The 22,006-nt window shown below is 51.3% G+C and overlaps 2 long non-coding RNA genes across 4 annotated transcripts; both read left to right on the top strand.

Moving 5' to 3' along the window:
- Nucleotides 1-144: 144 nt before the first annotated feature.
- On the top strand, nucleotides 145-9,269 carry LOC144379802 (uncharacterized). Of its 3 annotated transcripts, XR_013443188.1 has the most exons (6): nucleotides 145-161; nucleotides 2,951-3,001; nucleotides 4,968-5,052; nucleotides 5,912-6,047; nucleotides 7,381-7,509; nucleotides 8,573-9,269. It is a non-coding gene; the product is annotated as an uncharacterized LOC144379802 (long non-coding RNA). The 3 variants fall into 3 exon arrangements; XR_013443189.1 differs by lacking the exon at nucleotides 2,951-3,001 and having other exon boundaries at nucleotides 150-246; XR_013443187.1 differs by lacking the exon at nucleotides 145-161 and having other exon boundaries at nucleotides 2,881-3,001.
- A 1,450-nt stretch (nucleotides 9,270-10,719) lies between these two features.
- Nucleotides 10,720-12,378, top strand: LOC144379801 (uncharacterized). Its single transcript, XR_013443186.1, has 3 exons — nucleotides 10,720-10,750; nucleotides 11,602-11,678; nucleotides 12,269-12,378. It is a non-coding gene; the product is annotated as an uncharacterized LOC144379801 (long non-coding RNA).
- Nucleotides 12,379-22,006: the final 9,628 nt, after the last annotated feature.

Here is a 22,006-nt window from a genome sequence, read left to right as displayed (position 1 = left end):
TTACTTTGGGGGCCTTGGACTCAAACACAGGGGTCCACCTAGTTTCCTAAAGTCACTGAGGGAACTAAAGCTCACGCAGACAGACAGTGCACAGCATGACCTGAGCCTCATGGTGTCCTCTTTTCTGTAACTGCAGGTGGTGTCCGTAAGGAGTGACAGCGGTACGTATTTTGGAATCAGTCTCTTGCTGTCTTTGGTCAGGAGTGCCATTGAGATTCTGGGTTCCCATTGGAATGAGGATCAGAGGTGTGCTGAAAAAGAGGGTTTTGCACATGGAGAACCATGGTTATGTTTTTCTAAGCGGCTGTGTCGCATTCGGGTAGCATGTTCGTGTTTGTGGTGGTGGGGTGTGTCTGCGTGTGAAGTGTCGAGGTGGGATTCTGAGTGGGCGTGTGGTTTTGTGGTGTGTGTGTGTGTTTCCCAGGATTTATGTCTCCCAAAATGGCAGTTACCGGTGTGAACTCTGCCATTTAGAAAAAAAAAAAAAAACAAGAAAGTCTCCTCAGCTCGCCTCATGGGTGTGTATGTACGTCAGCACTTACGGAATTGTAGGATTTAAATATGTGTAGTGTATTGTATGCCAAATGTACCTCGTTTCATCTGAAAAAAATCCCATTCACACAGGAAAATGTTCCCAGGCTTCTGAACGGAAAATACGTTTTCAGAATCCCCGTGAGTCCGTCATGAATGACACTGGTTAATGATGGGTCTCACCTCTGAGCAGGCAGTGGGACCAATCAGGACTAAAGAAAAGGAGCCATGTGGTATTCAGTGGGCCTCGGAGAAAAGGGAGGCTGGAGAGGGTGCTGAATGACAGAGGGGTCGTACGGCCTGTGGTTGGGGAGCCCGGCGCTGAGATGAGGCCCTTTCACCCCAAGTCCCATGCACCTTTTCCCACCTCTCTACTTCTGGAGGAACACCCTAAATTTCGACACTAAGTTTGGCATCAGTAATACTTTTCTGGCTTGTTCCTGATTTCCCTGTGTGGGGTGCTCGCCATCCCCAATCCCAGAGTCCTTGCTCCGTCAGAGACTTCAGCATTAAAGGGATATTTCCCTGACTGGTACCTCTCACCTGCCCCTCCTCTGTTCCCAAACCCTTTTGAAGAAAGAAGCCTGAGAAAGAATCCTCCCCGTCTTAACAGGAGAGTTGGGGCAAGTGGCCCAAAGGGCAGATGCAGGCCATGCCCAGTTCTGGAGAGAATCTGAGAAGTAGGAAGCCTCCAGGTTCTAGAAACCCTTTATCTCTAGATCATAGTCCCGGGGTCCTGTGGAAGGGAATACCTGCTGGGTGTAAACAAGGCACAAGTGAAACCAGCGGCTAGGCTCTAAGAGTCTTGGCTCCGTCAGGTACTTCAGCATTAAAGGGTGAGGGCATGATCCAGAATCTTGGACTAGATTTTCAGAGTGAAGTTCTGCGGGGCGGGGGCGGGGGCGGGGGGGGGTGTCAGAGGGAAGGCATAAAGGACACCCAGGCCATGGGAGAGTGGGCGGGGATGCCAAGGTTGCAAGATTAGGTGAATCAGTACAGCATCACCACCTGGGCCCAGACTTGCCCACACTGCCATTTGGGCTCCTTCTGAGCAGGGATGAGGCTGGTCATGCCGTCATGGCTGGTTTGAGCCCTGGATGGACATCTTCCTAAAAGCCTGGAGAGAGGGGCCTGCTTCCTGTTCCAGCCTCTTCTCCAGCTACCTGTGGGACAGACCAGGCACTTTCCTTCATGGAAACTGGGGGGAGGCAGAGAATGGAGTCAGGTCTCCTGTTTTCCCACCCAGGACACATCAGTGGGGATGCAACCGGGACCAGGCCAGACACAAGGAGGTTCCCAGCCTGATCCACCTGGGGCCCGAAGGGACCTGTTTTTACTTTTCACCTGCTTCTGGGAGTCCCTGACAACCAGTCCTTGTCTACACGCCGTGGGCCAAGGGTTGTCTGGCCTGCACACACATTTAAACTGAGGCGATCTCACACCATGTGGCCAGGGCAGCTGTAGAACATTCTAGTTGCACAGGAGGTGAGAGGGGCACAGACTCCAGTGCACGGTGAGCTCAGCAAAGTGATGGGAGGTGATCCAAAGGTCAAGGTGCTCCTTGCTGCTCCCTTTTATGGCCCAGAGGACATCAGTTTGAGAGTATCTCTGAAACGGTCTGAGAATTCTCAAACCCAAACTCTATTTGTGTCCTCCCGCTCATGGGGACAGGAACCCTGGCCCCGGGTAGTCTGTGCAAGGGCACCAAGAGCATCTCCCTCATTCCTTGTCCCCCAAATGCTCAGCGCTGAGCAGCCCCTCTTGTTACACCCCTGGGCTAGGATCTAGTTCCTGGGTAGAAACGCCCCGCTTCAGCTTGTCTGGGCCTATTGGGCCCCACACTAATCTAAGTGCCTGCCCAGGCCCTAGTCGGGATCAGAAAGAGGAGGGTAGGCTCCTGAGGACAGTGAAGTGTCCGGGCCTCTAGGTAGACATGCCTGCTCACGTTTCAGTTAATTAAAGTAAGTAAAGTGGAACATTCCCATCCCTCGTCACACCTGCCACATTTCCGGTGCCCAGTAGTGCATGTTGACAACACAGAACACTCCCAGCCTCAGAGACAGCTCTCCTGGGCAGCTGCTGTGGGCCTGGCAGAGGGGCTGCTCACAGACCCCAACTACCCCGGTGTGTGACCGTCCCAGTTGGGATCTCAGGTTGATCCCTGTGCACGTGAGAGCTCTCATGATCCCGTGGAGATAGGGAAGTGCCATGTGAAGGGGGATCCTTTCTCTCATTGAAGGTTTGCAACTGTGTCAAGGTCTTGTTGAAGGGCTCTGCCTCCAAGGAGCCCAAGGAAGGTTTGAGGACCTGGAGGAAGAGCTGATGACGCTGGGCGAGCCAGCCTGGCCTCAGCTCGAGTAGCAGGAACAGGGGAGCCCCTCTCTCTAATAACCTGCTGCTCATGCTTGTGTCTCTAAAGATTTGGTGGTTGAGAGCCTCGAGATCTATACCGATGACGAAACCTCTTCAGGTAGGGAACTCCACTCAGGAATCAATGGGAGAGGGTTCTTGGGCGCAGTCAGGTTGTACCTGCTGCTTTGTAGATCGAGAGTGGGAGGTAGGAAATCAGAAAGACAAAGGAAGTATAAGAATAGAAGTGTTCCTTTCTCATTTTTCGGTCTTTAAATGATTTTATTTATTAGGAGAGAGAATGATTGGTGGGGAGGGGCAGAGGGAGAGGGAGAAGGTGACTCCACACGGAGTAGGGAGCCTAATGCAGGCTTGATCCCAGGGAGCAGGAACCCAGCTGAAGGCAGACGTTTAACGACTGAGCCACCCTGGCGCCCCTGTTTTGTTCTGTTCATATACTAGTAGGTTCTTTTGAAATAATATGAAGAAGTCTTCTGCCTCTGGGCTTTGAGGGTGCTCTGTTTGCAATCATCTTTTCTTATTTGATATTGAAGATGATCTTCCCAGGAGACCAGTTCTGGCTGCCTGTGGCACTGCCAAGCATCGAAGCCTCTGGTTAGGTTTGCTTGGCATCTCTTGGGAATAGAGCAGGAGAGATTTGGTTTGGGTTTTTGGCATCGACCTAGGATGGAGGCAATCTCTTGAGACACAGCTCTCTCCTGCACGTTTGAACCGGCAGACAGAGTGCTTCCGTGTGAGCCAGGTGCAGGGAGAGTGGGTGACCCTCTCTGTCTGCAGCTTTGGTTCATGGAGCAGCAGCTGCAGGGGCCGCCCTTGGGCCTGCCCCTGGCTGAAAGGGTGCTCCCGGCGTGGGCAGGCCAGAGAATGTTCCCACTCAGCCTCCGCCACATGCTCCGGGGTCCTGCTGCAGAAGTGAGGTGGGAGACATGCCCTGGAGCACATTTCTCTCCTCGCCCAAATCCATGATCCTGGGACCAGAATAAACCCTGCACTGGGCTCCATGGGAGAGAGGCCCATGTGCGGCCGCCCAAAGACCCTCCCTGGCCAGGAATTCTAGAGGCCTGTGTGAAGGCTGCTGGGCTCGCTGCACACACTGGCTCTCACGGTCCTGCCGAGCTGGGCTCCTGGGAGCGACCAGGCCCAGGACAGAGGCTCCGGGAAGCGGGGCCAGGGTCTCTGCTCCTGTCTGATCCCGCTGCTCCAGCCACACAGCGATGGGCCTGTTCCCCACGTCATGGTCCCAGACCACCCTCGGACTTTCCATCAAGCTGCTCAGGGCCTCCCCCAGTCCTTGAGGGGCTCGGGGGCTCGGGGTGAACGCTGGCAGGCACGGGTGTGTATGTGGGCGCACGTGCTGTAGAACCCCTGCCCCCACTGACAGGCTGGGGGAATTTGGGGGACAAGTAACTGTACCTCTACCGTCACATTCATCTCCTCTCTGGGTGAGGACACTTCTGGGCTGTAATAAGTACTAAGTGTGTCTCAGGCGCCTAAGATTAGCCCAAGTACAGGGCAGTCACTTGAGTGCCCAGCTGGCTGTCACTCTCACGGCCCGGCGCAACCCCAGGCCCGTGGCAGCCACCTCCATGTTCGCTGCATTGGCTCATTGATCAGCTGATTGACTAGGAAGGGTGGCAGTAAACCCATGATCATTCCTCTCCTGTTCCCATTTCAGAGAACAATCTGGTTGTTGGAGGTGACAGGAGAAGGGAAATAAGAAATTCATGATTAAAGGAGAGATGAGGAAGGGTAGCAGGAGGGAGCAGAGGGAGGTAGGAAATCATGGGGACAGAAAGTCACGGGCACCACCGTGGCTGCCTCTTGAAAGAGTGGGATGACAGGCATTGCTTCCTGGACTCAGTTACGAAATCTGAGGGCTGGGAACGGCCCAGAGACCCTGGACGCCTTCCTTAACAGTGAAGTAAAGGGATCACAGTCCCGGGGTTGGTGAGGTGGGGGGCCTGCAGAGCTGAGGACAGAATTGAGTTTGGGGGTCAGGGACATAATCCCAGAAGCAGTGGCCTGAGTCCTCACGTCACCCTGACTGACCCCTTTCTTTTCCCAAGACAAGTTCGAGACTGTCCGCGTCACAGTCCACAAAGAGGACTATTTTGCAGACTGCGAGGACTCTGACCGAGAGGTCCACAATCCGTATGTAATTTATTTCCTCTTTCATCTTTTTTATAATCTTTCTCTTTTTTAATAAGGATTTATTTATTTTAATGCGAGAGAGAATGAGACTGTGACAGTGGAGGAGGGGTGGAGGGAGACGGAGAGAGAATCCCAAGCAGAATCCCCTCTGGGTGCAGAGCCTGACATGGGACTGGATCCCAGGCCCCTGAGATCATGACCTGAGCCAAAATCACGAGTCACACGCTTAACCAGCTGAGCCACCGCACCCCTATCCTCTCTCATACTGATAAGCTCCTTTTTGGAGCTTTGGCTAATTTCCTCTTTCTTCCTTTTTATGATTCCCATCGTGCAGGACCTGGGCTCATCCAGGCACTTGACGTCCTTGGATCTTCAAATCTATAATCGCTCTCTTCAGCCCTGCTCAAGCACTTCCTCAGCATTTTCCTGGTTTCTGGTCCCCAGTCTGCATGAAAAACTGCATGTAGGAATGGACCATAGCCAGACCATACGTAAAGATAGTTTTCTGACCCACAACCATTCCAGGAAGCAACCCATTACCTTGGCGTCCGCCGAGCAAGCAGGCCGACTACATATGTCAGACTTGTCAGAAGGCTGGCTGCTGTATGTAGCAACTTGCTCAGGAATCTGCACTGTAACCCTTGTAGCAATTGGCCCCAAATGGTCATAATTATATCTAAGAGCTTCCCTAACTAACTCTTATCCCCATTTCCAACCTAGGACCGGCCACCAGAGAACAACCAAGTATGCACCCCTAACAACCACATAAGGTGCCTCCCTTCTAGACAGCTCACTAGAGCCTCTCTGAATAAATATTCTTTGCTTGTTCTCATTTGGCTGGCCTTTGTTTATTGGACAGGTCATCCAAGAAGTCCCACCAAGACCCCGTCTGAGCTGCCTGGTCCTTGAAAAGCAAAGCTTTCCATCCCGGGTGGTGCCCACAGAGGCCCCTTGGGCCTTGCTGCTTTGCAGCTTCTGGAGTCCATGAGGACACGGTGAGTGAGCATTGCATCTGAAATCTGCCCTCTTGGAGTGAGTGCCTAGGCTGTTTATACTCAGTCTGGCACCTGGGCCTTGTTTTTGGTTCCCATTTGCTAGGCCTCCTTGGTGGACTCAGACCATTCCTTTTTGTCCCCTTCTGCTGTCCTTTGGGTTACAATTCTGTGTGGAGCTGTGTAAAACTTTTGTGTGTCATAAGAAGAAGAATCAGAGCATAGAACCACGAATAGGCCCTTGTGAATCTTGTCTGAGCCACCCGGATGAACTTTGCTGAAGGTCACCAATCAGAGCAGTTGAGGTTCTCCCACTATCTCAATATTGTGTCCTGAGAGTATGCTCTCTGGTTTTCCACTGGCTGGAGAGTCCAGATTGATGGGTCTGTGTTCAGAGGTGGCCAACTGTCATTTTGGGGGCTCAAGGCACGAGATATACAAATGTTCCATTTCTGTCAGCCAATACCAGCTCTCTTGGGAATCCTCTAAACCTGAGCCCTCTCTTCTTCCAGAAAAAATCGTCTGCTTCTCCTGTGTACTTTTATCACAATCTTAATTCTTGTTCCCCACAACTTCACCAACGATGATTTGGGTCTCCATGGCCAACTCTGGACAACCCAATTTGAGCAAAATCGTTCATTTGAGAAGTGTCTTAGGAAAGGAGGAGGCCCAGTAGGTGGCTCCTGTTGGATGGTATGTTGAGGCCTCCAAAAGAAATTCTGAATCAAAAGTTGTTTCACTAAGAGACCAGAAGGTTATCCTTTTTGTTCCCTCCTGGACAGAACAATGGCATAGCTGGACAATCACAGCCCAGGAGTTCACTGAAGGCCTCTCTACTTTTCCCATGTCCTCAATCAAGACTTAAATAAAAAATAAAAGTTTCCCTTGTAACTTAGTTCTTATACAATATGTGAATGATCTCCCACTTTGTTCAGAGAATAAAACAGCCTCTAAAAAGGATTCCATTGACTTGCTCTCAACCTTAGCAAGAGAGAAATATAGAGTTTCAAAACAAATTACAATTCTGCTAGACACAGTTCATGATTTAAGACATAACCTCTTTAAAGTGGGCCAAACATTTTCATCCTTCCGTTAAAATTAGCAAAACTTTCAGAAACCTGTGAGCTCCCTTATTGCAAATGCACACTAGCAATGATGGCTGTCCAGTCGATTCCCTTAGGAACACACTGGTTGTCCCACTCTAAACTGGTAGCTGGAAGACCCATATATCTAGGAATTTCACTACCCAGACTAGATTACACTACCCTACTACATGCAGACGTGGCCACATATTGCAAAGAACTCTTGGAATATTACCCAAGTTTTTCACCAACAGCTTGAGGCCACCGTTCCTGAAATCTTCCTAGAAGCCTCTTCACGATCTTCAACTGTGGGAAGATTTTTCTACCCGAAGACACATCAGAGAAAAACTGCCCTTACGCATCATCGGAAGGGACCCTCTCAGGTACTGTTTAGAAACAAAGCAGTGTAGCTCCTGGGAGTTCACCCTTGGCTTCCTACTTCACCACTGAAATAAAATAAAATAAGAAAAGAAAAGAAAAAAATAAAATAATAAAATAAAACAAAAAAATTTTAAGTCAGAATTCCACAAAATTAGAAGGCTCCTCAAACTGAGGATTCTCAGAGATCCTCTGGAAATAGCCAGTCTTCAGAAGCAGGTAGTTGACCCAAGACTTCCAGAACAGGCAAATTGTGATGGATAGTGGGCAATTTCCACACAAGATATTGGGTCAAGACTCCCATCGAATTCTTTTTTCATTTTGTATCTGCTTAGTAAAAATAATTCTCATTTTCCATAAACCCCTTGTTGCCATTCACCCAGAACGACCCCTTTAGTCCCTTTTTCTTGTTGTAATTGTTCTACTAATGATTATCCTTGTAAGGTCAGAACATATCCGATGGCACTCCTCTCGGTGTGTCTGACTGCTGGGTGTGCCATCCCTTCCCAGACCACAAGGGACATCCCTCTGGGAAATTCAGATTTCATCAAATGAAATGAATCACCAAGGCTGGAAATTCCAACTCATATGTGAGCTCCAAATTGAGGCCGCTTTTGATTATTCAGGCACACGACTTGGAAGAATTACTATTGATGCCCCAAATTAGAACAATGTTCCCTTTGGTGGAAATTGCATAAATTAAAAAACCTGTAGGAAAACTATCTCTAATGTTGGCAAAAGTTCCTGATAATGTCCCAGATGGAATACGGATCTGTCTCAACCTATTGGCGGCATAGTGATGGACAGTACCATTGCCGTAGATTTCTTGTTGGCAGGATGTGGTGGCATCTGTGTTATTGTTGACACTTTTTGTGCTTGGACCATAAAGTAGGGTAGGTAGAACAGGTTAGGAAGGGCCTTAAGGAAGAAACTGTTGGGCTTTAAGGTGGATCTTCATGCCTTTTGGGATTTGTTCTCTTGGCCTGGGTTGGGCAGTTGGGGTTCCTGGTTTGGAAGCACCTTATAGGGACTCTTAACCTGTTCTTGTTTGTTTGTTTGTTTTCATAGTGGTCACAGTGCTGGCCCTTTGCACTCGATCCAGAGTCTTAAATGCAGCCATACAGATGTGCTCGCATCACAAGCGTGGTCAAGAAGATCTTCCAATGCAGTTGACTCCGAAGATGACTAGACCGTGTCCAGCAGTGAAGTGTGTGATCTCTAGTCTTCTCGGAGTGGGCCAACCTCTCCCAAGTGAGATAAGGACCCAAATGGGGGACTGAGAATGGAAGAGACAAATGGGCAGTAGCCTGACCATAGATAAAAATAGGACTCTGGCCTGAAGTCAGCAGCCCAGGAAACCAACCCATTATCTACAGATTTCCCTTTCAACTTGTAAGATGTCAGACCACCATCTGAAGCATCCAGCCCAGAAGCCTAACCAATAACCTCTGTAGCAATTGGCCCCGAACGACCAGGACATGATTTGTAACTGAGAATGTCCCTGATTTTTTTCCGTATTTGCACCTGAGGACCAGCAGCTACAACAGCCCTAACAATGACATGGGATGCCCTGCTTCTAGGCCTTGACTGCAGCTTCCTTATGCCAAGGGGCTCTAGTCAGAGCATGCCTGAAGCCTTCCATTCTGGGCCTATAAAATTTCCCTCCTCTGCTCCTTTGAATCTCTGCCGAAATACAAGTAATAATGGCTGACTCCCTTGCCCTCCTTGCTCTAGCAAGTTCTGAATAAATCAGCTTTACTTGGTATCATCTGGTTGGTCTTCATTTATATCCTCAGCACCACTGAATGGTGTCAAGAAACCCTGAATGGTCCAGGCTGGGAGGTGGGCTGAGTCAGGTGTGCTACACCCACCTGCTAGAAGGGAACCCTGTGAAGTCTGGTTCTGGCCCAGGTACTCCCCACACTGGTGTTTTCCTGATTTGGGTGGCTCTGGATTTGCACAATTTCCCTCTTCCTTTCAACTCTCTAAACTGCTCCAGCAAGTGTCTGGTTCCAGAAGTTCTCTTGTCTTTGTGTTCAGCTTTGGAAATATTAAGTCTGAGTGATGAGACAACCCTGTGGAATTGCCGCACAAGAATCTTGAGGTCTGGGGTATGGTGTGGGCTTAGAGATGAAAAATTTAGATTTGAAGTGGGGCCATGCTAGGTCAGAAAGATTGGAAATGATCAGCATAGATTTTTCATGAAGAAATAGAAAATAGGAAAATATGTCTGGTGGTCCTCGGGGGGTGTCCTGGGGTGGGGGTCTGCAGGCTGTGGGTGTATGGTGGGTGCTCTCTAAGAGGAGTTGGGACACTGTCCCCTGCCCTTTAAGGATCTGGCAAAGGAGAAAAGTGTGAAGACTGGATACTGAGTGACTCATCAGAAGGGAGGGGCATTGAAGGTGCCCACTCAGAGCCAGTGTAGCCGACAGCCGCTGTCAGCCAGACCTTAGCCAGGCTGTTGGGACACTCGCTCAGATCAACAACCAGTGAGACATGGAAGGTCACAGGTTCCATTTATTAAACCACCAAAGCCCCAGCCCAGGTGGCCACTTTCCCAGTTAGTTCACACTAACTGCTCAGCCAGGGTTGGTCAGTAAAAGGAATCTAATTCTTGGCAGAGCCATCATGTGACAGCTGGTTTGGAATGTCCTGGGTTCTGAGTCAGCTTGGCAGCTGAGCAGACCACTTCCTGGTCACTAAGGGTGGTCAACGGTTCACCGGGAAGGCTCCATGGGAGACAGCTGGTAATGTGAATGCTGGGGGAGGATGGCCACAGTTGGGCTTCCCCTGGCCCTTTAGAGGGGCTTCCCTTGGGGGTAACTGCATTGTGTGTTGGGTCATGGACTGAAACCTAGAGTTTGGAAGCCTAGTGAGGATCTGGGCTTGTGTGTTGGCTCAGGCACCTCGTCCAGTGCATCCACTGTCTCCCACAGACAAGTAGGGGCAGGAGGGTAGGATCCATTCCCTCAGCAACAGTTTCTCTTGCTTGGATAAAAAATTTTGTAGTCGCCATCTTGAATGGACTGGGCAGACACGTACCCCAGGAAAAACAACTTCCTATAGGCATCCAGTTCCCATACTTTGGGGGCCTTGGACTCAAACACTGGTGTCCACCTGGTTTCCTAAAGTCATAAGAGAACTCAGGGTTAGTGCAGACAGACAGTGTACAGCATGACCTGAGCCTCATGGTGTCCTCTTTTCTGTAATTGCAGCTTACAGGAACTTTAGGAGTGAGCAAGAACAGTACGTATTCTGGAATCAGTCTCTTCCTGTGAAAAAACTCTAGATGGTAAGGCAGGTGGGGCATCCTTGCAATCGTCAGTCTGGAGAGCCGCCCTGATTCCAGTTTCCTGGTAGGACCCTTGTGGGTGTGGGGGACAGGCAGATTTCCCGGGTGAAAAAGTATGTCATGTGTCTACAGTACCAGGAAGCCAATGTATTCCCTGTGGGTGGTGTGGTTGTGTGTGCATGAGGCTTCGGGTTGGGGTGTCTTCTGTGGCTCTATGTAGTATGATTGTGAGTGTGTGTGTTTGTGTGGGAGAAAGGGAGAGACAGAGAGCAAGACAGACAAAGAAAGACACAGAGAGACACAGAGAGACAGACAGGGAGAGTGAGAGAGAGATTGCATATTTCTCCAGGCGATATATCCTACGGCCACTGCACAATGGCCAATGTCAACATTCTCAAAAAAAAAAAAAAAATCTCATCACAGGGCAAACGTTATAGCCCTATTACCGCCAGAGGCCCAATGGTGGCAGTTCAGCCCATGCCTGGTAACCAAATGCTGCCATATGCTCTGACCCCCATTGATATCTAGCAATACTCCCCGAGTTACTCATTCCTTTTTTTTTAGATTTTATTTATTGATTTGAGAGAGAGAGAAAGAGCACAAACAGTTGGGAGGGGCAGATGGAGAGAGGAAAGCAGACTCTCGCTGAGCAGGGAGCCCCACACGGGAGTCAATCCCAGGAACCTGAGATCATGAACTGAGCTGAAGGCAGATGCTTAACCGACTGAGCCAATCAGGCGCCCCTCCCCAAGTTATTCTTGAGCAGCACCCCCAATGTGCTGACAGATACTCTGTGTCCTTCTAGATGTTCCTGACAACTGTGCAATTTGGGCATGGCTGCGGAAGCATATCCCAGATGAGGAGGACCTGTGGATTGCCAAGGTGAGCTTGCCTGTCTTTACCCGAGGAACAAATGTTGCTTTCTTGGTTTCTTTCCAATCAAATGCAGATGAAAATCAGACAATATACTATATGTTGGCCAATTGAACATAATAATAACAAAATTCATTTTCCTACTGTAAACTGCTTGTATATGGAAATAAAATTACTTTTATACTAATTTTATGGAAAACATATATATATATCCATTTGAGATATATACATAATTTCCCTGCTGGGGAGAGTGCTGAGTGGTTGTCTCTTGCCAACCATTAGCTGATTCGAGAGGACATTTACCCCTGGCCACACCAAACCTGGTTATAATCGCTGTGGTAGGATCCTTGCCCTCAGCCACAGTTTCTCCTGCTTGGATGAAGAATTTTGTAGTCGCCATCCTGAATGGACTGGACAGACACATCCCCCAGGAAAAACAACTTCCTACAGGCATCCAGGTCACTTACTTTGGGGGCCTTGGACTCAAACACAGGGGTCCACCTAGTTTCCTAAAGTCACTGAGGGAACTAAAGCTCACGCAGACAGACAGTGCACAGCATGACCTGAGCCTCATGGTGTCCTCTTTTCTGTAACTGCAGGTGGTGTCCGTAAGGAGTGACAGCGGTACGTATTTTGGAATCAGTCTCTTGCTGTCTTTGGTCAGGACTGCCATTGAGATTCTGGGCTCCCATTGGAATGAGGATCAGAGGTGTGGTGAAAAAGAGGGTTTTGCACATGGAGAACCATGGTTATGTTTTTCTAAGCAGCTGTGTCGCATTTGGGTAGCATGTTCGTGTTTGTGGTGGTGGGGTGTGTCTGCGTGTGAAGTGTCGAGGTGGGATTCTGAGTGGGCGTGTGGTTTTGTGGTGTGTGTGTGTGTTTCCCAGGATTTATGTCTCCCAAAATGGCACAGTTACCAGTGTGAACTCTGCCATTTAGAAAAAAAAAAAAAGAGAAGAAAGTCTCCTCAGCTCGCCTCATGGGTGTGTATGTACGTCAGCACTTACGGAATTGTAGGATTTAAATATGTGTAGTGTATTGTATGCCAAACGTACCTCGTTTCATCTGAAAAAAATCCCATTAACACAGGAAAATGTTCCCAGGCTTCTGAACGGAAAATACGTTTTCAGAATCCCCGTGAGTCTGTCATGAATGACACTGGTTAATGATGGGTCTCACCTCTGAGCAGGCAGTGGGACCAAGCAGGACTAAAGAAAAGGAGCCATGTGGTATTCAGTGGGCCTCGGAGAAAAGGGAGGCTGGAGAGGGTGCTGAATGACAGAGGGGTCGTACGGCCTGTGGTTGGGGAGCCCGGCGCTGAGATGAGGCCCTTTCACCCCAAGTCCCATGCACCTTTTCCCACCTCTCTACTTCTGGAGGAACACCCTAAATTTCGACACTAAGTTTGGCATCAGTAATACTTTTCTGGCTTGTTCCTGATTTCCCTCTGTGGGGCGCTCGCCATCCCCAATCCCAGAGTCCTTGCTCCGTCAGAGACTTCAGCATTAAAGGGATATTTCCCTGACTGGTACCTCTCACCTGCCCCTCCTCTGTTCCCAAACCCTTTTGATGAAAGAAGCCTGAGGAAGAATCCTCCCCGTCTTAACAGGAGAGTTGGGGCAAGTGACCCGAAGGGCAGATGCAGGCCATGCCCAGTTCTGGAGAGAATCTGAGAAGTAGGAAGCCTCCAGGTTCTAGAAACCCTTTATCTCTAGATCATAGTCCCGGGGTCCTGTGGAAGGGAATACCTGCTGGGTGTAAACAAGGCACAAGTGAAACCAGCGGCTAGGCTCTAAGAGTCTTGGCTCCGTCAGGTACTTCAGCATTAAAGGGTGAGGGCATGATCCAGAATCTTGGACTAGATTTTCAGAGTGAAGTTCTGCGGGGCGGGGGCAGGGGGGGAGGTCAGAGGGAAGGCATAAAGGACACCCAGGCCATGGGAGAGTGGGCGGGGATGCCAAGGTTGCAAGATTAGGTGAATCAGTACAGCATCACCACCTGGGCCCAGACTTGCCCACACTGCCATTTGGGCTCCTTCTGAGCAGGGATGAGGCTGGTCATGCCGTCATGGCTGGTTTGAGCCCTGGATGGACATCTTCCTAAAAGCCTGGAGACAGGGGCCTGCTTCCTGTTCCAGCCTCTTCTCCAGCTACTTGTGGGACAGACCAGGCACTTTCCTTCATGGAAACTGGGGGGAGGCAGAGAATGGAGTCAGGTCTCCTGTTTTCCCACCCAGGACACATCAGTGGGGATGCAACCGGGACCAGGCCAGACACAAGGAGGTTCCCAGCCTGATCCAGACAGACAGTGTCTGGGTTAGTGCAGACAGACAGTGCACAGCATGACCTGAGCCTCATGGTGTCCTCTTTTCTGTAACTGTAGCTTACAGGAACTTTAGGAGTGAGCAAGAACAATACGTATTCTGGAATCAGTCTCTTCCTGTGAAAAAACTCTAGATGGTAAGGCAGGTGGGGCATCCTTGCAATCGTCAGTCTGGAGAGCCGCCCTGATTCCAGTTTCCTGGTAGGACCCTTGTGGGTGCGGGGGACAGGCAGATTTCCTGGGTGAAAAAGTATGTCATGTGTCTACAGTACCAGGAAGCCAATGTATTCCCTGTGGGTGGTGTGGTTGTGTGTGCATGAGGCTTCGGGTTGGGGTGTCTTCTGTGGCTCTATGTAGTATGATTGTGAGTGTGTGTGTTTGTGTGGGAGAAAGGGAGAGACAGAGAGCAAGACAGACAAAGGTGTATGCCAGCCTCCAGCTAACCGCACGATCCTACTCAGGAGGGACCGGCCATGGGCCCAACGGTGTGCTGGGCCCCTAGCGAGAGTGACAACCAACTCCAAATATTGAGTGACTGTCCTATGTCTGGGGTAACCCCAGGTTCTAGGGAGACATTTGAATTTCATAACAACCCCATAAGCTTTCTAAAGAAGAACACAAACTTAGAGGTAATCTAACTGTTCCAAAGTCCCCCAGTCTATAGGTGAGGCGAGAGGAAATCCACAGCAGGTGCGCCCACATACACACCAGTGCCAGTTTGCCCTGAGACCCGACCTGGAAGGACTGGGGGAGGCCCCGGGCAGGCCTGAGGAGAGGTCCCAGAGGGGTCCGTGACCCTGACAGGGGGGCAGGCCCATCGCTGTGTGGCTGGAGCAGCGGGATCAGTCAGGAGCAGGGACTCCGGCTCTGGTGCTCGGAGCCTCTGTCCTGGGCCTGGTTGCTCCCAGGAGCCCAGCTCGGCAGGACCGTGAGAGCCAGTGTGTGCGGCGAGCCCAGCAGCCTTCACACAGGCCTCTAGAATTCCTGGCCAGGGAGGGTCTTTGGGCGGCCGCACATGGGCCTCTCTCCCATGGAGCCCAGTGCAGGGTTTATTCTGGTCCCAGGATCATGGATTTGGGCGAGGAGAGAAATGTGCTCCAGGGCATGTCTCCCACCTCACTTCTGCAGCAGGACCCCGGAGCATGTGGAGGAGGCTGAGTGGGAACATTCTCTGGACTGCCCACGCCGGGAGCACCCTTTCAGCCAGGGGCAGGCCCAAGGGCGGCCCCTGCAGGTGCTGCTCCATGAACCAAAGCTGCAGACGGAGAGGGTCACCCACTCTCCCTGCACCTGGCTCACACGGAAGCACTCTGTCTGCCGGTTCAAACGTGCAGGAGAGAGCTGTGTCTCAAGAGATTGCCTCCATCCTAGGTCGATGCCAAAAACCCAAACCAAATCTCTCCTGCTCTATTCCCAAGAGATGCCAAGCAAACCTAACCAGAGGCTTCGATGCTTGGCAGTGCCACAGGCAGCCAGAACTGGTCTCCTGGGAAGATCATCTTCAATATCAAATAAGAAAAGATGATTGCAAACAGAGCACCCTCAAAGCCCAGAGGCAGAAGACTTCTTCATATTATTTCAAAAGAACCTACTAGTATATGAACAGAACAAAACAGGGGCGCCAGGGTGGCTCAGTCGTTAAACGTCCCCACACTAATCTAAGTGCCTGCCCAAGGGTTGTCTGGCCTGCACACACATTTAAACTGAGGCGATCTCACACCATGTGGCCAGGGCAGCTGTAGAACATTCTAGTTGCACAGGAGGTGAGAGGGGCACAGACTCCAGGGAAAGAGGGAGGAGGGGCAATGTCATGCCCAGAGAGTCATGGGGACAGTGACTGCATCTTGCAGGAATGGGATGACAGGTGCTGCTTTCTGGTCCCGGGTATGAAATGTGAGGGCTGGGAAGGGCCCAGAGACCCTAGACCCGCTTCTCATCACAAAGATGAAGTGATTATGGTCCCAGGAGGACTGCAGAGCTGAGGGCACATTGAGTTCCGGGGTCAGGGATGTAATCCCCAGAGCAGTGAGCCTGAGTGCTCACCTCTACCCTGACTGTCCCCTGTCCTTTCCCAAGGCAACCCTGTCCTGGGCCATGCCTGCTAAGGTCCATGCAGAGGGTTACTTTGCAGATTTTGAAGACTGGACAGAGGAAGCAAAACTGTGCATATAATTTATCTCCTCTGTCATCTCCTTTTCATTTTCTCGCTTCCCTACCCATGAGCTCCCTCGGGGGCTCTTTCCTGTTGTCTGATTGGATGATTGCCATCCTGAAGGACCTGGTCCCATCCAGGCACAGGAGGTCCTTGCATCTCCAATGTCTATAAAATCTCTGCCAATACCCCCCTCTCCACTCTCCTAGCATCACCCTGGCTCCTGACCTGGGTCTGCACCGTTGAATGGTGCTGAGCAGCCCTGCTTGGGGGGCAGGGAGCCGGGGGGGGGGTGAGATGAGAAGGGCTGGGCCCCCACTGCCCCGGGCGCCCCTCCCCCCACTTTGTGCTCTTCTGCCCCGGGTAAGGGGAGGGGACTCTGAACATGCCCCATTCTTCTCTTCCCACCAGCTGTCAGGACTGATCCCACAGAAGTCTGCTATCACAAGTTCTCTCATCCTGGGCTCAAGAGAGGGGGTGAAGGACGTAAAAGCTGATAGAGTGGAAGAATAAGAGGAAATGGGAGTGTGGAGGGGATAGGAGGCAAAGCAGAAGGCCAACAAGTTGCTTCCCTAACTTTGTCTTTGGCACTTCGGGATCAGAACAGCCCAGGGCAGAGCGCTGGGGTAACCTCTATGGCACGTGACACAAAAGTGGAAAAGAGACGGTGGTAAAAATCCATGCAGGGAACTGAAGGATGCCCTGAGCACATCTTCCCAGGGAACGGTACCCCCCACCCCGCTTCCATAGAGGCCCTGAAGTGGCCAGGCGGCAGCCTCCCATGGCTCCTTATTGGGAGGGGAGTTCCATCGGTCCCCACAGGGCCACCGTGTGCTCGGGCCCCAGAAGGTGTGGGTCACATTGTGTTCTTTGTGAAGAGCACCTCTGGAGGTGTTCAACATCTTGCTCTGCAGGACCCACCGCGCCCTCCCAATTCCCCAAGGTCAATAGGGAGTAGCCACAGCTAATCACTAGGTGTTGGGGGGAACCCCGGGGGGAGGGTGAGGAGGCCTGACCTTCCACAGTTCAGGCTCCCGGGAAAAGTGAGAAGGACAGGGGCCCCGGGGCTCCCTCTCATGCCAGCAGGGCGGCTCAGCCCCGAGGGCACATGGCAGCCCGGGCTCAAGTAGGGGACACTGCAGCATCCAACCCCGGCTGGGAGATGCCTGCGCCCTGGGGGCCCCGCAGCCTCTGCGGAGACCCGCAGAGGGCCTGGGTCACCTCACGGCACCGTTTCCCAGGCTGAGGTTCTATGGATTTTTCATGTTCGTGTAAAAATTGAACACAAAACAAAAATTGAAGGAAATTCAATGCAATGCTAATTTAGAATGGGTTAAAGAGGCAGGATTGCAATGGTCTTATTATTATTCCAGTATTATAATTAAATAGCATAAATATATCTGGTTTCATTACACTCGAAAAACAGTGTGTTCTGTAAATTTTTCATGTTGGAATACAGTATCACTATAAAATTTCTATTTTTACTATGATAGTATAATGAAAAAAAAATTTAACAAGCACAGGCAAGTTTGGTAGGGGTGTAACCAAAAAACGGATAATGAAGAGAAAAGGGGGTAAGCCCTCCAGGTAACTGTCCCCCTTGGTGGTGCAGGTGTCACACTGGGCCCTTCCACAAGTGGGGTGGGGGACAGCGTCAGCTCTCCCACCCTGTGTCATCAGACCTCCTGCTCCTCACAGGCCCAGGGGTGGGACTCAGGCTCTTCATCCTGGAGTCTAGGGCCTCCCTTTTCTGCTGCTCCAGGTCACTGTCCAGGGGACCAGTGGCTTGAGGGCTGCCCAGCCACAGGCCCGGGTCGCACCTCTCCTGGAGGACACTTACAGACACTCTCAGCAGACAGACATCACCCTCAGCCTCAGAGCCGCAAACAGGCCCGGTGCTCTGTGGATCTGACCGCTGGGGACCTGGGGACCTAAGGTCACCTTCCAAGCCCTGAGGAGCCATCTGGGTCCTGCACACCCACCCCAGGCTGCCCTCCTCCCTCGGCCTCTGTGCTTCCCCGGGGAGCCCAGCACCTCTGTGCCGCAGATGCTTGTTAGACACGTGGGAAGGACCGCCCTGCAGGTGTGGGCTGGGGCCTCAGAGCATCTGGACTTGCAACGTGTCTGGAAGTTTAACGGGACAGGAGGCCAAGGACCAAGGTCTGCCCCGCTGTGGCCCCTCTGGTCCCAGCCAGCTAACAGTGCAGGGAGACGTTTTACAGTTAATGGGGGAGCATTACAGTTAATGCTTTCACATGAAGCAGAATTTATCTCCTGCGAGTTTTATCTTTAAAACCTTCTTATGTAAAATGAAACACAAAAACAGAATAGCACTGCAAGCAAAGGTAGCAGTCGCTGAATTCGTGTGGGCACCGCGCTCTGTTGACTCTGTGAAAGCCCAAATGCTTCTGAGAAGCTTCTCCCAGCTTCCTTGCCCTGCCCCCAGGCTTCCGTCGTGGAAATTGCCTTCTCCCAGCTCTCCCGGGGCTCCACTGCCATCCCAGGCCGGTGCCACAAATATTTTTGGGCCAATTATGTATAATTGTCGTGCTTGGGATATTCATGGAGTAGCTGATTTCATGCTTGTATCCTAAAATTGGTGATGACATGGACGTCCTTCTACCGGAGGCTGTCAGGGGGCTGGAGCCGATCCGCATACTGGCCTGGGGGTTGGCCGCAGACGGGTTTATAAGAAACCGTAGAGCTGTACACTTAAGATGCGTGCCCTGTACAATATGTGGAGTGAGCAGCAGTTAAAAACCAGGCCTATAAAATATAAATTTTCACAGGAAGCAAACTTGAAGCCCACGTGGCTTCTTCTGATTTCAACCAAATATAGAAGATGGAAATAATGCCAAGTCTCCTCCACGCTCTCCCAGAGAAGAGACACAGAGGGCACACGCCCATCATTATCAGGAGACTCTCGATGCCACCCCAGCATGGACATGGCAAGAGAGAGGAGATCACGGGTCAACTCTTCTGGTTGTAGATGGCAAAATCCAAAACCAAACAGGAGCCGTGTAAACTTGGGAGATTTAGAAGCGACACTGGGATCTCACGGTGGGATTTCCGCCGGGGGTGGTGGTGGTGGTGGATGTGGACAGGGTCACTGACCATTTGGGTGTTGCCTGGAGGAGTCGTGAGAAGGGACAGTACCATTGGATTGGTGAAATGAACATTCGGTGACTGAGGGAAGGAGGGTCTGGGGGACTCTCAGGGAGAGTCCTGGGTGGGCGTCACAGGCTATGGCTAGGGAGGGGACCCTCTGAGACAACATGGGACTCTCTCCCCTGCCATTGCAGGGTCTAAGAGAAGGATGAGAAGTCTGTAGAGACTTTGTCATATTGGGGGGTAGGAAAGGTGCCTACTCAGAGACAGTGCAGCCCCCGTCCACCCTCAGCCAGGCCTTAGGCCAGGCTCACACAGTTGCTCAGATCAGTAGTCAGTAGAGAGCAGGGGATATGCCACCTTCATCCATTAAACCACCAGACACCAGCGCAACAGGTCACTGTCCTCGTTAATCAGCACTAACTCTTCATCCAGGGTTGGTGGGTGAAGGCCAAGCTAATTCACTAGAGACCTGTCATGTGGGCAGTTGGCTTGGAAATGCCTGGACTCTGAGTCGTCTGGGGGCCAAGCAGACCACTGGTCAGACCCCCAAGAGCTCACTTTGGGCAGCTATGTGTGAAGATGCTGAGGGAGGAGGGACAGAGATTGGACCCCCTGACCCTTCAAGGGGCTTTCTTGCAGGAAAACTTCATAGCTTTTGGGTCAGGGATTGAAACCTATGGGTGGAGGCTGAGTCAGGCATGTGCCCTTTGTCGCAGGCACCTCCCGTGTCCCGAACGAGGAGAGTTTAGGGAATGGAGGGAGGGTAGCCCCTGGTCTGGAGTCCAGGACACAATCTAGAGGATTTGAGGGATTTGGGGATCTCTCTCCCCAGGGAACCACCTGCATGCCAGTCCCAAATCCACCTGTCATCAGTGTTATGACTCTGGACAAGTCACATCTCTAAACTTCAGTGCCATGAGCCAGGAACTATGGGTGATGGCACCTGCCCTGTGCGTCCCACGGGGCGCTGATGGGGATCACAGGAGATAGCAGCAGATATTCTCCCTAAGTGGTAAAGCATCATGCCTATGTTTAGGCTGAAAGGTCACCTTCCACCCGCCCCTGTCCTGTAGCCATCCACGCTTCCTCTCTGGAGGCAGCCACTCCTGCATTTCTTGCTTATTCTTCCAGATGTGTCATACTGGATCACTTACAAGGTACAGTCATTTTCCTTCGGCACTATCTGGATTTTCTTATAGTAAGCTTTATAGCATAATGCTAGTAAGTAGGCCCCATATCACAGAACAGGGAACTGGGGACAGAGGGGTTGGGTAACTTTCCCAAGCGCGTGTGCCTCCTAGTGCGATTGGATATCAGGCATCAGTCACCAGCTCCTGCGCTCCCGGTCACTGTCCTCTATTTTATCTTTTCTTTTTTTTTTTTTTTAAGATTTTAATTTATTTATTTGACAGAGAGAGAGATAGCGAGAGCAGGAACACAAGCAGGGGGAGTGGGAGAGGGAGAAGCAGGCTTCTTGCCGAGCAGGGAGCCCGATGCGGGGCTCGATCCCAGGACCCTGGGATCATGACCTGAGCCAAAGGCAGACGCTTAACGACTGAGCCACCCAGGCGCCCTATTTTATCTTTTCTATACTGTCTCAACGAAATGAAGTTGTATCCCCACACATCAGTCTGCTGGGGGTGGTAAGGGCACACCACATCGCAGTAGCTCCCTTCTGAGCCCAGCTCAGACTCAGTGGGCTCCCCAGGCATGGGTAAACAAGGAGAATGGGACTGTGACCTAGGAGTGAATGAACACACTTAGGGTCTTCTCCCAGCTGCATATCAACCTTCTCTCCATGGTAGTGTACTTTCCAGGATCATGGTTCAGGTTATAAAAAGAGAAGGTCAAAGGGATTCAAACACAGGATTCACAAGTAAATCATCTGTGCTCAAGAAAGCCTAGTGGCCGTCCCCAGCAGTGCCTCAGCAGCATCAGAATGGACTTCCGGCCAAACAACAGGGTAGCACCACAAATATCACCCCCACTGACTACTCCACTGAGGGTACTGTGGGTATAAAATCAGTAAGCAGATTGTAGGGGAGTGACCGTAATTTGTACAGCAGAGACTGGATGTTGGGGAGGAAGGGAGGAGCAGGGAAGGTGCACACTCAGAGCCAGGGAGCCCCTGCCAGCTCTCAGCCACGCCTTAGTTCTGGCTGCTCAGATGATGGGTCAGATCCTTGGTCAGCAAGATACTGGAGGCTTGTAGACTTCATCCATTAAGCCACCGGAGCACCAGCCCGGCAGACCCCTCTCCTAGCTAATGTTAACTGCTCATCACCCAGGTTTGGTCAGTTGAATATGAAGCTGATTCTCTGGGCAACTGTCAGGTGGCAGTTGGTTTAGAATGTCCTGGGTTCTGAGACAGTTGGGAGTCAAGAAGACCAGTAGTCATTCCGGGTGGTCACCTGACCACCAGCAAGGCAGTAGCATCGAGTGCTGGGGGGCAAGGGAGGGGGAGATGGAGATGTGTTTGGATCACCCCACCCCCACCCCTGTCCATCACTGGGGAAAGGCATTGTATTTTGGGTCAGGGATTGAAACGTAGAGCCAGGACTTGAGTCGGGTTTTGAGCCATTCTCTTGGGCCAACACCCCCTTAGGGGGCCAGCTGTCTCCTCGCAGCAACCTTGGGGCAGGAGGATGTGCGCAAGGGAGTGAGGGAAAGGGCTTGGGCACGATCTCATACCCTGGTGATCAGGGATCTCTATCCCCAGAGAGGCATCTGTATTCCCTGCCTCAGAACCATC

This window comes from Halichoerus grypus, chromosome 13 (genome assembly GCF_964656455.1).
Source record: "Halichoerus grypus chromosome 13, mHalGry1.hap1.1, whole genome shotgun sequence".
Taxonomy (NCBI): Eukaryota; Metazoa; Chordata; class Mammalia; order Carnivora; family Phocidae; genus Halichoerus; species Halichoerus grypus.
Note: the sequence above shows the minus strand (reverse complement) of the source record. Positions and strands in the feature narration are given on the sequence as shown.